Raw genomic sequence first — 18,485 nt, forward strand, 5'->3', positions numbered from 1 at the left:
GAAATTCAGGCAGATAATCAAGCATCCCACATACTCCACAGACCCACGAAGCCTTGCTGCATCCAAAACTTTCAAAGAGATTAATTAAGGTAACTTTGTGAAATTTTCCCTTGGGGTGCTAAAGTTGCATGTAACTTGGACAACCCCACTTTCATGCTATGGGGAGCCGGGCGAGGCCTGAAATTCATAGTGATCCACTTTTCCTACCTCCTGGGTGCTAGGATTAAAGATGTGCACCCAGACTCCCTGCTTTTTTCCTTCATTTTTAGATTGGTTTTCCACAAATTTCTCAGCTTTCACTCTTGTTTTGTTCTTAGTTTTCACTGTTGTTCTTCCTTCAAGATTCAATAGATTGGCAGTTGGTCAAAAACCTGTCACCATTCCATGGGGCCTGTGTTTGCCAACTGAGGCAGGGTGGCTCGTATTTTCTCAGGACTACACAGAAGAGAGCTTTCATTCTTGCTCAAATAATTTGTGGTCTTTCTCAGAAGTATGTTCGGAGCCTTGGAGTTTATAATTATACTGGTGTGGTTGTTTGAATGTAATTGGCCCCCCGAAATCTCAGGGAGTGGCACTATTGGGAGGTGTGGCTTTGCGGGAGTGGGTATGGCCTTGTTGGAGGAAGTGTGTCACTGTGGGGGCTTTGAGGTTTCCTATGCTTGGGATACTGCCCAGTGTCTCAATCGACTTCCTGTTGCCTGCAAGCTGTAGGACTCTTAGCTACTCTTCCAGCACCATGTCTGCCTGCATGCCATCCCAATTAAATGCTTTCTTTATAAAAGTTTGCCTTAGTTATGGTGTCTCTTAACAGCAATAAAAACCCTAACTAAGAAAATTGTCAAACATAGACATGATACAGGATTAGGGCCACGGAAAAAGAATCTTATCACTTTACTGTATTGAGGGTTAACTGTGATTCTTTATATCTAAGGATGTTTTTGGTTTTTTTTTGTTTCTTTGTTTAACTGTTTGATTTTAGCCAAAAGACTGGGATATTATCAAAATGGTTTCTCACAAACTATCCACATCTTTTCCCTTCTCACTTCAGGGTCTGAGGAAGTATGATTCAGGCCCATTTTATTGGTGCAAGAAAAGTCTACATACAGTTACTAGGTCCATGTCGATTCTGTTTTCTTCCTTGGGAAGAGTACTTAGAGCAACAGGTCTGAAGGAGGAGGGCTCAGAAACAGAGGGTCAAGGTAGAAGTAGCTTTAACCTGGACTGGTCAACTGTAGCTTAGAGAAGCTAAGCTAATAGAAAATTCAATTAGAAAGAAATGGTAATGTAATCATGAAGGCAAGAAACAGAAGTGCCACAGACCAGCAGCCATGACAGGAGTCTTCCCCTGTCAGGAGATTATTAGAAGAACAGATGTTTCATTCTGTTTGAATATAACTTGTATTAGTTTAGGTATTGGGAGTGTAAGGAGGAGAGAAGGCAAGAAAGTCAGACTGTTGAGGCAAAAAAGGCGGCTTCATTGGAAGTGCCCTGGAGAAATGGAACAATCTGTTCTGGAGCTGAGGAGCCATCTAGTTCTGGGACCATCTGCTGCCCTCTTGTCTCTGCAGACATCCTTCTCTGGGAAGCATAGCTGCTCTGTATACCTAAGGTTTATATCTAATGCTTCCGGCATTAAGGATCAATTCACTTTCCACGTTTGTTTGTATTTTCCTTATCTAAATTCCAAAGTCCTTGGGGATGGGAGGAGGTGCCACATCTGGACCACAGATGGTTTGGTGTGGTCAGAAGTGATGGTCAGTGGCATAGTTTGGGGAGAGAGAGAGAGAGAGAGAGAGAGAGAGAGAGAGAGAGAGAGAGAGAGAGAGACAGAGACAGAGACAGAGACAGAGACAGACAGAGACAGACAGACAGAGAGGAGGGGATGGGAGGAAGAGATCCTAAATCAAGCAGAAAAGTGAAGGAGCTCTATAGTTTTCTATTGTAGAAAGTGTGTGTGTGTGTGTGTGTGTGTGTGTGTGTGTGTGTGTGTGTCTGTCTGTCTGTCTGTCTGTCTGTCTGTCTGTGTGTCTTTCTATGTATCTGTGTGTGTATGTATGTGTGCATGTATCTTTGTCTGCATGTGTCTCTGTGTGTGTCTTTGTGTCTGTGTGTATCTCTGTATGTGTGTGTGTATATCTCAGTATCTCTCTCTCTTTCTCTCTGTGTGTTTCTGTGTATACGTATGCCTCCCTCTCCCTCTCTTTCTCTCTCCCCATGTCTATCTCTGGCTCTCTCTCTCTCTCTCTCTGTGTGTGTGTGTGTGTGTGTGTGTGTGTGTGTGTGTGTGTGTGTTTCTGTGTGTATGTATGTCTCCCCTGCCCCCTGTGTGTGTAGGTGAGAGGACAATATTGAGTGTTGGTTCTCACTGTCCACTCTGAGGCAGGTCTCTTTGTTGTTCATATGCCTGGCCTACGTGTGAGCTTCTGGGGACTCCCCTGTCTCTGCCTCCCATCTTGCTTGAAAGGCCCTGGGGATAGAGATATGCATTGCTCTGCTGATTTTACAGAGGCTCTGGAGATTCAGACTCAATTCTTCATGATTACAGGGGTGATGGGAGGGCAAGCACTTACTTACCAATTGAGTCATATCCCCTGGAGAAGAACTTGTCCAGGTCCATGTTTCTGAGGAAGTTTTTGTTTTTCTTCAAGACAGGGTTTCTCTGTGTAGCACTCACTTTGTAGACCAGGCTGGCCTTGAACTCAGCGATCCGCCTGCTTCTGCCTCCTAAGTGCTGAGATTAAATTCTTTAGTTACCATGCCCCGTGGTTTTTCTTAAGACAGGTTCTCACTCTGTTGCTCTGGCATGTAGCTCAGGCTGAACCTTTGGTTCAGCCTCCAAGTCCTGGTATTAGACATAAACAGCAGCACACTCAGCATGCAACTTAACTGGAGGACATCATTAGATGGTTAGGGAAAGAAAAAAAAATCTTATAATGCCACCATTGTATTTGGGTAAGAGCAATACTTGAAGGTTTACCAGAGTTTACTTCATAATTTAGATCTAAAAACAGTTTATCGATATTGATTTTATAAATTTCCATCAAATTATTTCTTTTGAATTTCAGCTAGAAGTCATCTTAAGTCTACATAGACCCCTCATTTTATAGAGGAAGACCCTGAGTGATAATAACTGGAGCAGTGTCCATCTGGAATGGAATTCAAATGTTTATTTATTTATTTGTTTTTTTTTCAAGACAGGGTTTCTTTGTGTACCCCTGGCTGTCCTGGAACTAGCTCTGTAGATCAGGCTGGCCTCAAACTCACAGAGATCCGCCTGCCTCTGCCTCTCAAGTGCTGGGAGGAAAGGCCTGTGCCACCACCCAGCTAAGCGTTATTTCTTATCTTCATCTCCTTACTTGTTTGGAAATATTTTGTCTTTTGCTTTAAAAAAATTAAAGAGAAAGGCCTCTCATTATATTAGCATAACCATCTAATCCATGTGTACAGAAACCTCAGCTCTCATTGAGACCAAAGAAGCTGAGGCACATCAAGTCCTTATACAACCGGAAGCCAGGATTTAGGAAGCAGCTTTGGGTCTCATTAGTTTCAAGACAGTGATTACAGCTCTAGCTTAGTCTGTTTACAGTGTAATCCTGCAGTAAGGATCTGCTCAGTGTCACAGGGTCACCTGCATTGCAGGAGGCAATGCACGTGTACACAAATAAGCAAATTCAAGATGACAATGATAAGTTCCAGGAAGAGAATAAAATGTGGGATGTGGTAAATTGTGATGGGTGATTGGTCAAGACCAGCAATGAGAGGAATTCTCTGGATCAATGAATACTCAGCAAAGAGAAAACTGTCTGGATAAATACCACCTAACAGCAACATCAGCAATAAAACCACAGAATCATCTCAATAAAAACCCTAAATGATAGGTGATTAAATTCAATCTTCAGTCTTAAAACACCCTAAAAATTATTGGCTTTTCATCACACTAAAAAGTAAAGGGCTGGAAGTGGTAACTGTGGTAAAGGACCCAATGAAGTTGACTTCATTCCCAGCAATGCAAAAATGAGGAAAAGAAGTGAAAGGTTAAAAAGGAAAGACTAAGAGACTCTAAAATTAAGAGGACATTATTAAGGGGTGGAGCAAATCTAACAAACATGTCCCTTCAAAAGAGGAACAAAGTGCTGGGTAGTGGTGGCACATGCCTTTAACCCCCAGCATTTGGGAGGCAGAGGCAGGCAGATCTCTGTGAGTTCAAGACCAGACTGGTCTGCAAGAGCTAGTTTCAGGACAGCCTCCAAAACCACAGAGAAACCCTTTCTTGAAAAACCAAAAAAAAAAAAAAAAAAAAAAAAAAAAAAGAGGAACAAAGCAAAGGTGCTCTTTGTCTCTGTTATCGCCCAGTTTAATGTCAATTTTGCTTTTACTGTCACAGTATGACTTCAAAAAAAAAAAAAAAAACTGAGAAGCAAATATTGGCAAAAATGTGATTCAAAGAAACAAAAAACGTAAATTAATCATCCCTACTCCTGCAAAGCTGTCAGGTGCTGAAGGCATCCGAGATGGGAAAACACTGGATACTGAAAACACCTCAGTCTTTCCTAAATGTTCCGTTAGTAGTGATGAGCTAGTTAGAATAGCCTGAAAAGTTCTTACAAACTACTCAAACATCAATGAAAGAAAGTTTAAAAAACAAATGATGGAAGAAACAATAATAAAAGTAATAGAAAAGACACTTCTCAAATTAACAGGTAGATGTAGCATGTTCCCACCAAAATCAGAGAATACTTTATAGAATTTGAGAAAATGATTCCAAGAATATTTGGCTAAGTAATTGAGCAGTATTATCAAGTAAACAAAAATTATTCTTGCTAGGTTCTAAGGTTTTAAAGGCAATAAAGGGAAACGAGAGGAACGTAATAATAATGAATAATTAAGTGGATTTCAAATATGGTGAGCTCAGCTGAAATGAATCACCAGGAAAGGAACTGTCACTCAAGCGCCAGCAAGACACCAAGTTAGGCTCAGTCTGATAGCCATATGGCTGTAATCCCTGTACTTAGATGCTGAGGCAGGAGGGTTACGAATTTAAGAACAGTTAAGGCATCATAACAAATTCCAAGGCTAGTCTTGGCTCCATATTTAACCCCGGCTCAAAAGAAAAGAAAAAACAAAGTCCCTAGAACAACAACAACAAAAAAAATAGATGACACTTGAAAAAGAGCTAACCCAGTCCCTCACCACACAGTAGGCACACTCATTCTGTAAGAGGCTGCCCAGACCCTCACCACACAGTAGGTACACTTATTCTGCCCAACAGGACTTGGCTTGTTTTAGAATTTTTCGTTAAATCATCTAAAAGTTGCCAGCTGTTTTCTTTCTTTTTATTTATTTTTTCTTTTATTTATTTATTTTATTTAATTAGAAAGAAAATTAACATGTCAATCCCAGGTCCCTTTCCCTCCCCTCCTCCCCTGCCCCCCAACTAACACCCTACCTATCCTATACCCTTTCTGCTCCCAAGGGAGGGTGAGGCCTCCCATAGGGGGTCTTCAAAGTCTGTCTTATTCTTTGGGATAAGGTCTAGGCCAACCCCCTTGTGTCTAGGCTCAGGGAGTATCCCTCCAGGTGGGATGGGCTCCCAAAGTCCATTCCTATGCTAGGGATAAGTACTGATCCACTACAAGAGGTCCCATAGATTTCCAAGGTCTCCTCACTGTCCCAGCAGTTTTCTTTCACCTGCTGAAATGAGATAGTCAATAGCCCACTTATTCCCTCAGGGCCCTTTGAATGAGAAACTAAAGCCAGAAAAGCACACCCTTTCTTAAGGTGGTTCCCAAAAAATGTAATATATTACCAGAATATTAGACCTGCATTCAAATGAATAGGATATCTATCTATCTATCTATCTATCTATCTATCTATCTATCTATCTATCATCTATAGTCAAGGTCTCACTAAGTAGGCCTGACTGTCCTGAAACTCACTATACCAGGGTGGCCTTGAACTCACAGAGATCCACCTCATGCCTCTGGCTCTTGAGTGCTGGGATTAAAGTAATAAGCTTCCCACCTCCAGCCCCACCCAGGCCTCATTTCTTTTTTACTGCAGTGAAGTCATCAAATGATCATTGGAGAAGAATTTCTTTGTTTTGAGAAAATCACCAGAATGAACCTTTTAAATTACCCAGTTCAGTAAATACCTACTTGTTGCTTTTGGAGAAAATTGAAGTCTCTGATAAGCTGATGACTTTGACTTAAAAGTGTAAAATGAGTTTACTGGCTGGTGTTTTGTTGTTTGTTGTCTGCTTATTGTTTTCAGGATCAGAGCAGAAAAACATATAGCCTTGGACATGGATTTTATCCTTCCAAAGTAGCTGATTTAAGGGTAAAAGGAATAAGGCAGGGGAGGAGAGGGGGGAAGAGGAAAAGAGAGAAAGGAGAAGGAGAGGACAGGGAAGGGAGGGAGAGCGACTGAAATATGTTTGTATAGATCTTACCCTTGTTCAGAGATGAGGTGTGAAAACAAGCAACAATAACAAAAATCATACCAAATCTGCATCATATTTTTGTCAATTGTCAATCAATCAATCAATCAATCAATCCATCAATCAATCACTTTTTGTGGTTCTGGGGATTAAACTCAGTTCCTTAGACATGTTAAATAAGCACTCCACCATTAACTCACACTCTTAGCTGCTTTAGCCACACTTGAGACTTAAGGGAGAGCCCCCAAGTCCAGACTTAGTAGAGAAACTAGAAGGGCAGAATGACATTCTGAAGAAGCAGTTACCAGATGCCAAGAGTAACCCTCTGGAGCCAATGATAACAAAAGATCATAAGGACAGAATCAGTGGAAGAAGTAATGGGCACATGGAAGGCCAATCTAATGGAAAAGCCAGCTCTAAGAGGCTATAGTATGCAGGTGAAGTGTGTGGTTTTCCTAACTCAGCTATTAAAGGAACATGGCCTTACTGTGTTACCCTGTGCCTCTGTGGTCTTCGGACTAATGTCTACTCTAGTTCCTTCATTATTCACTCCACAACTATTTTTTGGCTGTTGATTATATGCTGGAGCTAGGCTAGCTGCACAGGTACTAGGATGATTAACAGTCTGCCCTTAAGGACAAAACTACAGGAAGTAAAATATTAACAAATACAGTGGTTAGAAAAAAAAAAAAAGAGGACAGGAAACAGCCATGAGAAAAAATAGAAGATGGAAACACGTGCTTCCATAAACATTTAAAATGCCTATAAAGTGAAAAAACAATAGAAGAATAAAAGAAAGAAAACAAGAGATGGGGGGATTCCTCGAAGGAAATTGACAAATAAGTAATGTCATTTTTTTTTGTTTTGTTTTTCAGGATAGGGTTTCTTTGTGTAATAGTCCTGTCTGTCCTGGAACTTGTTTTGTAGACCAGGCTGGCCTTGAACTCACAGAGATCTACCTGCCTCTGCCTCCTGAGTGCTGGAATTAAAGGTAAAATGGCATTTTGAATTAGTTAGACTTTAGAGAAAGCGAAAGCTTTCTGACACCAGCAACTAGGGAACATGAGGGCATCAACAGCAGTAAGGAAACAGTCAATTGTAAGAGTTCTCTAAGTAACAATGTAATAAATCCACATTGAAAGCAACATCAGAGTGATGTCTCACATTTAATATGTTTGAGGATATGTCATAGAATTATGAAGAAACCGTGGAAAAATGTAACCACTGTCAATATAAATTGATGCATTATAGTAATTTAAAAAGTGTCAGCATTAAAAAAAATCAAGAATATGATAATAAAATGCCCTGTTGCAACTTTAGTACTATAGTAGTTACCATCTAGGGTGTTTTCTTTGTACTGGGTACCTCTTTCTTTGGAGAGGTTTAAGAATTGGTCCTGGAGCTTGAACTCAAGGTCTTAAACATGCCAAGCTAGTCACTAACTCTAAACTATCTCCCCAGCCCTCCCCAACTAAGTTGCCCAGGCTGGACTTGAACTCACTCCACAGCTGAGGCAGATCTTGAACTTTTTGCCTCAGCCTCCTGAGTACTTGGGATGATAAGCCTACACCATCAGACAGACCAGTGTTATTATTCTAGGTATGTGAACATATGTATGTATGAAATGGCTTCATCTTTATGGCAGGCATGTGAAGTAGAACTTTCATTATCCCATTTTACACAGGAGGAAAGTTAGGTGCACAAAGGTTGAATAATTATTTTAAATCACATGATCAAGGAAAGAGCTGGAATCTGAAGGTTCTGAATTTATTATTACTATACTGAGTTGCTTCTATAAAAGAAAAGACTATCAAAATTCTGGTAGCATCAACATTCACATTGTAAAAAGAAAGCACATAGGACCACATAGAACAAAATGGTTAAATGGGTTATGATTCATTCTGTAAATAAAAGTTGTTCATCTACAGTTGGGTTAATTTTTCTTTCCCCTGGCTGCCAGAGTATGGGTCATACATTTCTCAAACTTGTTACCTGTCTTTTCAAGTTTTTTTTTTCTGTGTTCCTATGTATTAGAGTCATTTATGAGTGGTAGGTCCTGTCCCAAGTGGACAGCTCACTTGTTCTGCTACAGAGGTCTATGGCTTCATATAGTATGTCATTGCTAGGGTGGCTGGAATGAAAGGTCTTTAGGAATATAAATTGCTTTCTTCCCTAGGTACCCACACTTCTTTGATGTCATGTTTTCATTTTTATCTGTTACCACGAATATTTTTTACAAAGGGCTGTGGAGATTTAGGTAGATTTCTTGCTATTAGTGTATGTAGGATCTTGTGTTGTAAATATTAGGAAAGAATTATCAAAAATAACAAGTAATTTTATACAAGAGCAAAATTGAAATAAGGGTTTAGTGTAAAGTTTCTTTGTATCTTTTCCTACAAATTACAAAAATGGTGCATCCCATTTATTAGATGTCTACCATGGGCCAGGAACTGTGGAAAATTTGCTAGTAATTTATTGGTCTTAATCTTGTATATACTTGTAAAGTCTGGATTATTTATTATTGTCATTTCACAGGTGAGAACACAAAAGCTTGGAGAAGTTGAGCAATTTGCCTCAGGTCACACAATTTGCATGTTGAGGATCCTGGCCTTATCCCAGATCTGTCTGAGTCTAAAGGTCAAGCTGTCAATCATAAGCACACTACTTCCTCCTGTCCTTCCCCCTGAATAAAGTCCGAGGTACTTTCTCTTGTTTGGTTCTATGGTGAAGTTCTAACTCTGTGGCTACAAATAGCATCACAGACAGTTGCCTTCGAAATGAACTATTATCATAAATTAAAGCTAGGCGTGGCTTTCAGGGTCGGATATGGAGTACTTTGAAGAGAAACCTGCCATGCTTATAAAATAAGAAAGAAAACCAGTAAGAAACTATGAAAGTAGAAAAGAGAACACCCCTTTAACAAAAATCTTTCTGGAAAAGGAATGCTGTATATAGGAAAGAATGAAACTTTGAAAGTTACCTGAATACCGTCTTCGTTCAGTTGCAAATCTTCCGGAAGTAACCCACTTTTCCTTTTTCTGTTGGTTTAATCATGCAAAATGCGACCTTACATGTAAGTCAGTCATTCACACTGAAGGCTACTTAACAAGACAGACCTTGCACCCCCGGTGGTAAATTCTGCTGTGTGTCAAGCTTCTGATGCTTCCCTTCTCCCCGATCCTCTGTTTTGAGATGGGGGTCTCACTCTGTAGCTGAGAACAGCATCAGATGTGGGGTCCTCCTGCAGCGTGCTGGGCTTACAGATGTGTACTACCACATGCAGCTGTGTTCTCCTTGAACCTGAGAATTAAGACATTTCTTGCAAACATTAGAACTATGAAGTGATGATAACAAGTAGCCACCGAGAATCCTGTTCAACCCAACAACTCACTTCTGTAAACACAGTTTCATAGGCAACCTCACTGCAGATCTCTCACTTGTGAAAAGCCGCCAGAGAGGAACAGGCACACTCCAGTAAGCATGCCTGTGAGTGTCACCCAATCAACAGTGGTTTCACCTGAACAACCATACTCCAATAGACGACACCAACCTACTTACAATTATAAGAGGCAATCATTCCCAAACCCCATACTTCCTCAGAATTGGAGTTCAAACCAGCCATTTGTTCTGCTTGGAAGGACAGGGCCAACTCACAGGTCTTATGCTAATAAGCAATAGTTACCTTTGTATTTTGTTTTAGACATTGAATAATGGCCTCCGTCTTTTGGCAATTATGGAGTTTTTGTTTTTTTTCAAGATTGTTTTGAACACTGTTCAGTTGACAGCATCATGGGTGACCACCAGGTCAGGAGTGGCACTTGCTGGGCACCTTGTGCCCAAATCCTGCTTTTTAGTTACTCTTCAGGTGTGCCGCCAAGTTATCTAGGCTTGATCACACTCTGATCCCTGCTGTTTCACTGAGTTCTCACTGCAAACTCATTTTGTTCTAAGATTTGTAGATAAATAGGCCTTTGTTTGGATTTAGGTTTTGTATAAAGCAATTAGACTTTTTTGAGTTAATGATGTACCATATGATAAATAATTAGGCAGAAGTCTTTGTGTAATGATAAGCAGACCTTTGATTTTGGAGGTGAGCCACTTAGTGATTTTTTTTAGATGACTAACCTACTTACTGTCCTGCCTGTTGTCTCAATTTTGTTCCTATCTGTCTCTACACAGTCTTCCTTGTTCTCGATTGTTTGCTTCTGTGGCATGTACAAAGGAGTGCTCTCTAGGAAATATGTGCAAGTGCCAGCCTGGCAACTTTCCAAGCCTAGTAAGCAAGCCTGGGGGCTGATGTTAGAAGTCCATTAGACCAGTGACCAATTGTTAAGAAAGGGGAGGGGAGTTGGTCTGGGACCAAGCAAAAAACTTTCAAGAGCCAGGAGTGATGGTGCACACCTTTAATCCCTGCACTCAGGAGGCAAAGGCAGGTGGATCTCTGTGAGTTTGAGGCCAGCCTGGTCTACAGAGCTAGTTCCAGGATAGGCTTAAAAGCTACAGAGAAACCGTGTCTCAAAAAACAAAATAAAACAAAACCAGCCAAGCAAAAAAAAACCCTCAATGATGGTTTCTTTTTATCTGGTAATTTGGAAAGGAAGCTCACTTTGTTTTACACATCCTGGAGTCAAGTACCATCAGGTTGAAGTCTGTGTGGTTTCTTCATTCTCTAGCTGGTTGAGTGCCTCCTCATTCCTGTAAACCTCATGCTGTAAACTGACCACAGCACCCTCTTTCCTTATGGGTTACAGGTTTTCTCATGTCTGCATGTCTCCTGAAAGAGCCTCTGGTTTCTTTAAGATATACCATAGTCCAAGGGCTGCAGCTGTTGCTCACTGGTAGAGTGTTTGTCTTGAATATATTATGTCTTTCATTCAAACCCTACTATTGCTAGGGGAAAAAAAAGATGCACTATAATTTAAAAATGGTAACAGTACATGGCAAAAGAAGACTTGATCTGGAATAATAATAATACGTATAAATGTTTTGATCTGGAATAATAATAATCTGTATAAATGTTTAACATATTTAAGGAGAAGCATAAAAAAATAAACAAAAAAGTAGGGGGAAAACCACCAGTCAATAGCCACTTTATTTAGTGGCATGATAAAGTCTCAGGAAATCATTCTAATTCCAAGAGAATCAATCTCTCCAAGACTTCTTGGCCTTTTGAAGCCTCTTTTGTTCTTTGAAAAACAACAGTTTTTCTTTTTCTACTCAGCTTTACCCAACCTTCAAAATCAGCTTTGCTTTTTCTGGGTAATGACAATCACATTGTAATTTTTTTAGGTTCAAGATAGATTAAAAAATTTCATCTAGAACCACATAATGGCTATAATTAAAATTTTTCATAAATGAGGAGCTAGAGAGATGGTTCAGTGATTAAGAGCACCTGCTGCTTTTGCAGATGACTCAGGTGTGGGTCCCAACAGCCATGTTGAGTGGTTTCCACATGTAACACTAATTCCAGGAATTCTGATGCCCTCTCCAGCCTCTACAGGTACCTATACACACACACACACACACACACATACACACACACACACACACACACACATACACACACACACACACACACACACACACACACACAAAATAAACAAGAAAATAATAGAATTTTCCTAAGTGTTCAGAAGTCAAGAAGACAATTGTTATATAACTGATATTTTGTTGTCTATTTGGTCTCCTTTTCTTTAAGAATTTATTTATGAGCACATAAGAGATGAGATTTGTATTCTCTAGAAATTGGGGCCTGTGGGTGTTGTAGATTCAAGGGTCATAGAAAGAATGAGTGTTCTCCATTAGTAAAGGAACAGAAGGACAATTGTGTACAATCTGTGTCCATCGAGGCTGCTCAGACAGACAGATCCTTGGAGGTTCCTTCCTTCATCTGAACTCACAGAGGGACCAAAGCGGCTTTGTTTTTGCTAAATCATCAGCTGTAACCACCACTAATCTCTTTACTATGCAACATCATATTCCACAGGGTAAAAGCTTAAAGGTCTTTGAAGAACAGCTAATACTTCTATAAAAACAAAAAAGAAAAAAATTATCTTGCAATAAAAATGACTGGCTGTGTCAGATGCCAAAGAATGAAAGACACAATTGAGACTACACAGTGAACTACAGAACACTTCACGAAAAATAAGGTTCATTTACTTCTGTTTGCTGGAAGCACTCAATAAGGAAAATTTGCAAAACTTCCAAGTCCTTTTCCAGTTCTATCTTGTAGTTGATAGACCCCTTGATCAAAAGAACAGCCATTTCTTCTCTGTAATAGAGCATCTATGGATTTAGTATGTAGGGGTTACGTTACAAACCACTAGACAAAACATCCTGCCAAAGGATTACTTTAAATCCCAGGGAGCTGAGCATGGGATTACATGTCCCCTGTAATTCAAGCATTTGGGAAACTGGGTCAGGGGGTTCATAAGTTGGAGACCAACTGGAATTGCATAGTGCAACCCCATCTCAAAAAATCCTGAAAAATTTCTTAACTATAAGATATGTTTAATAATACACCTATATTATGTAAAATTCAACATTCCACAGATACAGGCAGCTTAATTAAAGCAAAGACCTTAAAATCTTCATGAGAGCTGTGGAGATGGCTCAGTGGACTAAGGCACTTGCCACCAAGCCTCATGACCTGGGACTGAGCCCTGGGAGCCATGTGGTAGAGGGAGAGAGTCAACTCCTGCAAGATATCCTCTGGTCTCCACACCCATGCTATGACATGCATAACCTATTCATGGCCTATGTGTGCCCTCATATAAACACAATAAATAAGTAAATTTAAAAGATTCCTGTCTTCTACCATGCATAAAATTACCTCAACATGGATTAAAGACCTTGAAGTAAGTCTTAAAACCATAACATCTAGAAGAAAAACATGGGGGAAATTTCCAAATGTTAGACTTGACAATAATTTCTTGAACATGACATTAAAAGCACAGGTAATTAATGCAAAAAGAAATAAATTGGACTGTATCAGACTTAAAAAAATAAGTATCAAAAGACATAACAGTTAAAGTGAAGGGACCAGCTGCCCCTTTCGGCAGCCATGACAGTAACACGTGCTCGCCATGACCTTGCCTTGGTCACTAAGAGGTAAGATGCCTGCCTCTTGGCAAGGAACCAATCAGAAGTTAGCTGGTGGCGCTATGCTTTACGGCTCTGGGTGTGCTTTACGGACAAGTGCACAGCAATGACTCGCAGAGCATAGCAACCACCCTGGGAGGGTCTATGGGCCATAACAACCAATTGGCCAATCAACAGAGGGCAAGCCCTCCAAGCCTAGAGGCACACCAATCCTGAGTCTGTGCGTACCCCTAGACACTCCCCTTACACTGCCCTACAAGATCTCTCTGCAGCTGGTTCCAGCTGTCTTTGATAGCCATACGCCATGGCAGGTGGATGAAAGACCCGAGCTAACATGGGGTTTGCTTGTTAAACAACAATAAAGCCTCATGCAGTTTGCAGCAAGTTTTTGAATCCACCTGGTGATTGGGGTGACCGAGGTCCTAGGCTGGGACCCTGGAGGCCTGAGTTTTCCAGGGGTCTAACAAAAGGAATTCGAGAAAACATATATATCTATATATCTATATCATATCTTTGATAGGAGATAGATAGATTTTATATACAATATATAAAAAGTTCACAGAACTCAACAGTTAAAAACTCAAGTGTTCCCATTAAAACTAGGGCAAAGATTTGAGTGGACATTTCTACTGAAGTAGACACAGATAGACAACATCACCAATAAAAGAGAAATGCAACTCAAATCACAGCTAGATACCTCAGATCCATTTGGATGGCAGCTATTGAAAAAAAATTATGTAATTGTATTTCAATTTAAAGTTCTTTTGGACTTAAATAAATAAAAATAAAAAATAATGAAATAAATCCAGAAGGGTGCTGGAAAAGATCCAGACAAATTAATACTCATGCTCTTTTAGTGAGATTAGAGGATAGTTCAATAGTTACAGAAAACAGTCATGAGGCTCTTCAAAACATTACAAGTTCAAGTAATGTATGATCCCAAAATCCCACTTCTGCATATGTATTCCAAAGGAGCATAGGCAGTGAGAGTTTACAAATGTGGTATAAAACACACACACACACACACACACACACACACACACACACACACACACACACACACATCCACACATGAATACTGTGACGGTTTGAAAGAAAATGGTCCCTAAAGGGAGTGGCACTATTAGAAGGTGTGGCCTTGTTGGAGGAAGCATGTCACTGTGGGGGTGGGTTTTGAGGTTTCCTATGTTTAATCTATGCCCAGTGTTACAGTTCACTTCCTGTTGCCTGAGGATCAAGATGTAGAACTCTCAGCTACTTTTCCAGCACCCTGTCTGCTTACATGCCACCATGTTTCCTGTCATGATGATAATGGACTAAACCTCTGAAACTGTAAGCCATCCCAATGAAATGTTTTCCTTTATAAGAGTTGCTTATGGTGGTCATGGTGTCTCTTCACAGCAATTGAAACCCTAAGACAAATATTATTCAGGTTTCAAAAGGAAAGAAAACTTGTCTCATGCTACAAGAGGACATTATGTTAACTAAAATAAGGCAGACACAAAGGAAGACTGTGTGATTCTGCTATCATAAGGTGTGTAAAGCTGTCGAATTCATAAGAAAAAAATTAGAGTGATGGTTTCTTGGAGCCAGGGTGGGAGAATTGCTTTTTAAGGGTACAGAGCCACAGACTTGCAGGATGAAGAGATCTGGAGATACACTTTACAAAATTATAAATACACTTGAATGACACATTTAAAATGAGTTAGAAGATAAGTGCAATTAAAAAAACAATCTTCATATACTGTAACTAGTCTAGTCTCTCTTAAAAATCCAATTCCTTTTAGTGCTGGAGAGATGGCTAAGGGTGGTTAAGAGATTGCTTTTCTGGAGGAACCAGATTCAATACTCAACACCCACAAGATGGCTCACAACCACCTGTGACTCCCTCTGCTAACCTCCATGTGCAGCAAGCATGCATGTGGTCCACATACACATGTAGGCAAAACATCCATACACACAACAAGAAAAAAAATACAAAAAAAATGTGTTTGGAGGAAAAAAGAAAAGGAAACTTGGGGCTGGGGAGATGTCTCTGAGGGTGTAAAGGCATTTTCTGCCAAGCTTGATGACCTGAGTTCCATCCCAAGACACCCATGAAGCAGGGAGAGAACTGATTGTTGTCTTCTGATCTACACACACACACACACACACACACACACACACACACACACACACACCATGGCATACATGCACTCACATACACACAATGCAAACAAATGTCATTTTAAAAAAATTCTTCACCATTGTTGATCAAATTAGACAAATGGCTTAACATTGTTCTTCTTTGGGATATTCAAGTTAGAAAAAATATAAGATTAAGTACCTAAACTAATTGCCGATATTATCTTAAAATAACTTATTTAAACTTCGATACAAAAAGATTTTCAAAGATCTTAGGTACTAGCTGGGTGTGGTGGCACACATACATAACCCTAGCACCTAATTAGGAGGCAGAGGCAGGCAGGTCTTTGTGAGTTCCAGGCCAGCTTCATCTACATAGTGGGTTCCAGGCCAGGCAGGATTACACAGTGAGATCTTGTCTCAAAAAAAATTAGGTTCTATTTAAAAAATAAATAATAGGTACGTTAATTACCTAATGTGTTGATTATGCCTAAAAATAACTGCTATATTAAAGGTAAAGGCAGTAAAAGAGGACTTCTAGGTGCTGGTATACAATACTATAGATAATAAATACTGTAAAAGTGCTTTTGAGCTCTGGGAGTTCAGAGTCAACCTGGTCTACATAACAAGTTGTAGGACAGCCAGGAATACATACATCTTGTCTCAAAAAACAAAATAAAACAAAGCAAGGGTTTAAAAAAATCTCCTTAGATAAAAACTTCATAAAAACACTAGCATAATTATACAAGTTGTGCAGGGGAAGTTTATGAATCCCATAATGAATGCACAAAATATGGGTGTTCACAGTCCTTTAAAAACTTTTATTTATTTAGTGATTTAATTTTTGGGACAGGGTCTCACCATGCATCCTTGGCTGGCCTAGAACTCAATATATAGATAAGGCTGGCCTTGAACTCACAAAGACCTGCCTGCTTCTGCCTCTCAAGTGTACCATTATGCCGGGCAGATGTTTATATCTTTCCAAATTACGTTTAGTAGGTGTATGTGTGTCTGAGTGTGGTTATGTACATTTGAGTGCTGGTGCCAGTAGATCCCTGGGAGCTGAAGTTATAGGTGGTTGTGAACTGCCTGCCATGGATGCTGGGAACTTAGGTTCTCTGGAAGAGCAGCAAGCGCCATCTCTCCAGCCCCAGTGCTTACATTCTTAAAAGAAACACTGAGAATCATTTGGTTATATGAGGAATGGGGATGAGATCTGTCAAAATTAGACCTTATGGCTCCATGCAAAACTTCAAATTGATATCTATTGAGCTTTCCCACAAGACATCCTACCATAGTAAGTTTTATAATTTAAAAACAGTCAGAGAGAGACTCACACCATGCAACTAACTCTCATATTGGAGGTTTATTGGGGAAAAAGGGAGGAGATTGGAAGAGAGAGGCACAAAAGCCTGCCTGCCTCGTCGGCGGAGCAGTGGGCAGGGGGAGGGGGAACAGGCTGAGCTCACTTTTATTTATTTAATTTTTTTTTTTTTTCGAGACAGGGTTTCTCTGTATAGCTTTGGAGGCTATCCTGGAACTCGCTCTGGAGACCAGGCTGGTCTCGAACTCACAGAGATCCGCCTGCCTCTGCCTCCCGAGTGCTGGGATTAAACGTGTGCGCCACCAACGGCCCCCTGAGCTCACTTTTAAAGGGGGCTTAGTACATGCACAGAGACACTAAGCAGCAGCATAGCTCACAGACTATGTAGTGCCTTAGCGGCCATAGGACCCTGGGGCTGGCCAAGTATCTGCCCGAATGCTGACAATGCAGGCATGCAGGGAATGCACTTAGTGGACCCTGAGGACCCTGAGGGCAGGCTAGAGAGATACTGGAAATGCTAGAAAGGGCATGTGAGAAGGGAGTGGTTGTGGTTGGTGATGTAGTCTGCTAGGCCAAAGGCAGGCCGGAATAATGCCTGAATACTGTATACTGAATACTGAATACTGTAAATGTCAGACGGATCCTTCCAGCACACCACAGTTGGCCTGAGTGACTACTAGAACCTGGCAGTAGTGACGGCAAGTTACTCCCAAGGTTGTGGATGTGTATTATTCTCAGCCTGCCTCTCCTGATTCTCTCTAGAGGAAGTCAGCCGTCACAGTGTGAGTGGGTTTTTAAGAGCACGGGGAAGGGGAACTGAGACATCCTGCTCACAGCCAGGAGGAACTGATCTTCCAGCGAATAGCCAACTGAGTGAGCATCCTCGGCTGCAGGCTATACACCCTTAGTTAAGCTGAGACTGTGGCCTCAGCTGCCATGGCTAAAACCTCATGAGAGACATTGACTCGGAGCCTTTCAGGGAAGCTGCTCCCAGACTCAGATCCTCAGGACTCGGGGATAATATGGTTTTCAAGCTGGTTGGTTTGGGATAATTTGTGACTGAACTGCAGATAACTAATACAATTCTCCAATATCCCAAAAGGAGTACATCTCTTCTAAAGCCAACAAAAATATAAATTTTGTAATGAGGAAAGAATTTTGAGTAGAATGATCATTAGCCACAGATATGAAAGTTCAGAGGCATTCATCAGAAGGCCATTCCATCATTTTAGCTGACAGGGTAAATAATACAGTCCAACCCCTGAGGTTAAATGACCAACTATGCAGTTATAGGTAATACAATGGCCTCAGAATTGTCTGGGCCAAACGAAGGAACATTTTTTTTTTTTTAAATCATTGCTGACACTGAATATCCAACCCAAACTTTACAGGTGGACTTCAATAATCTATATTCAAGGCAGTCTGACTACCTGAAGTAAACCTAGGACACACACACACACCCACACACTCCTGGAACTCACTATGTAGACCAGGCTGGAT

This window comes from Cricetulus griseus, chromosome 2 (genome assembly GCF_003668045.3).
Source record: "Cricetulus griseus strain 17A/GY chromosome 2, alternate assembly CriGri-PICRH-1.0, whole genome shotgun sequence".
Taxonomy (NCBI): domain Eukaryota; kingdom Metazoa; phylum Chordata; class Mammalia; order Rodentia; family Cricetidae; genus Cricetulus; species Cricetulus griseus.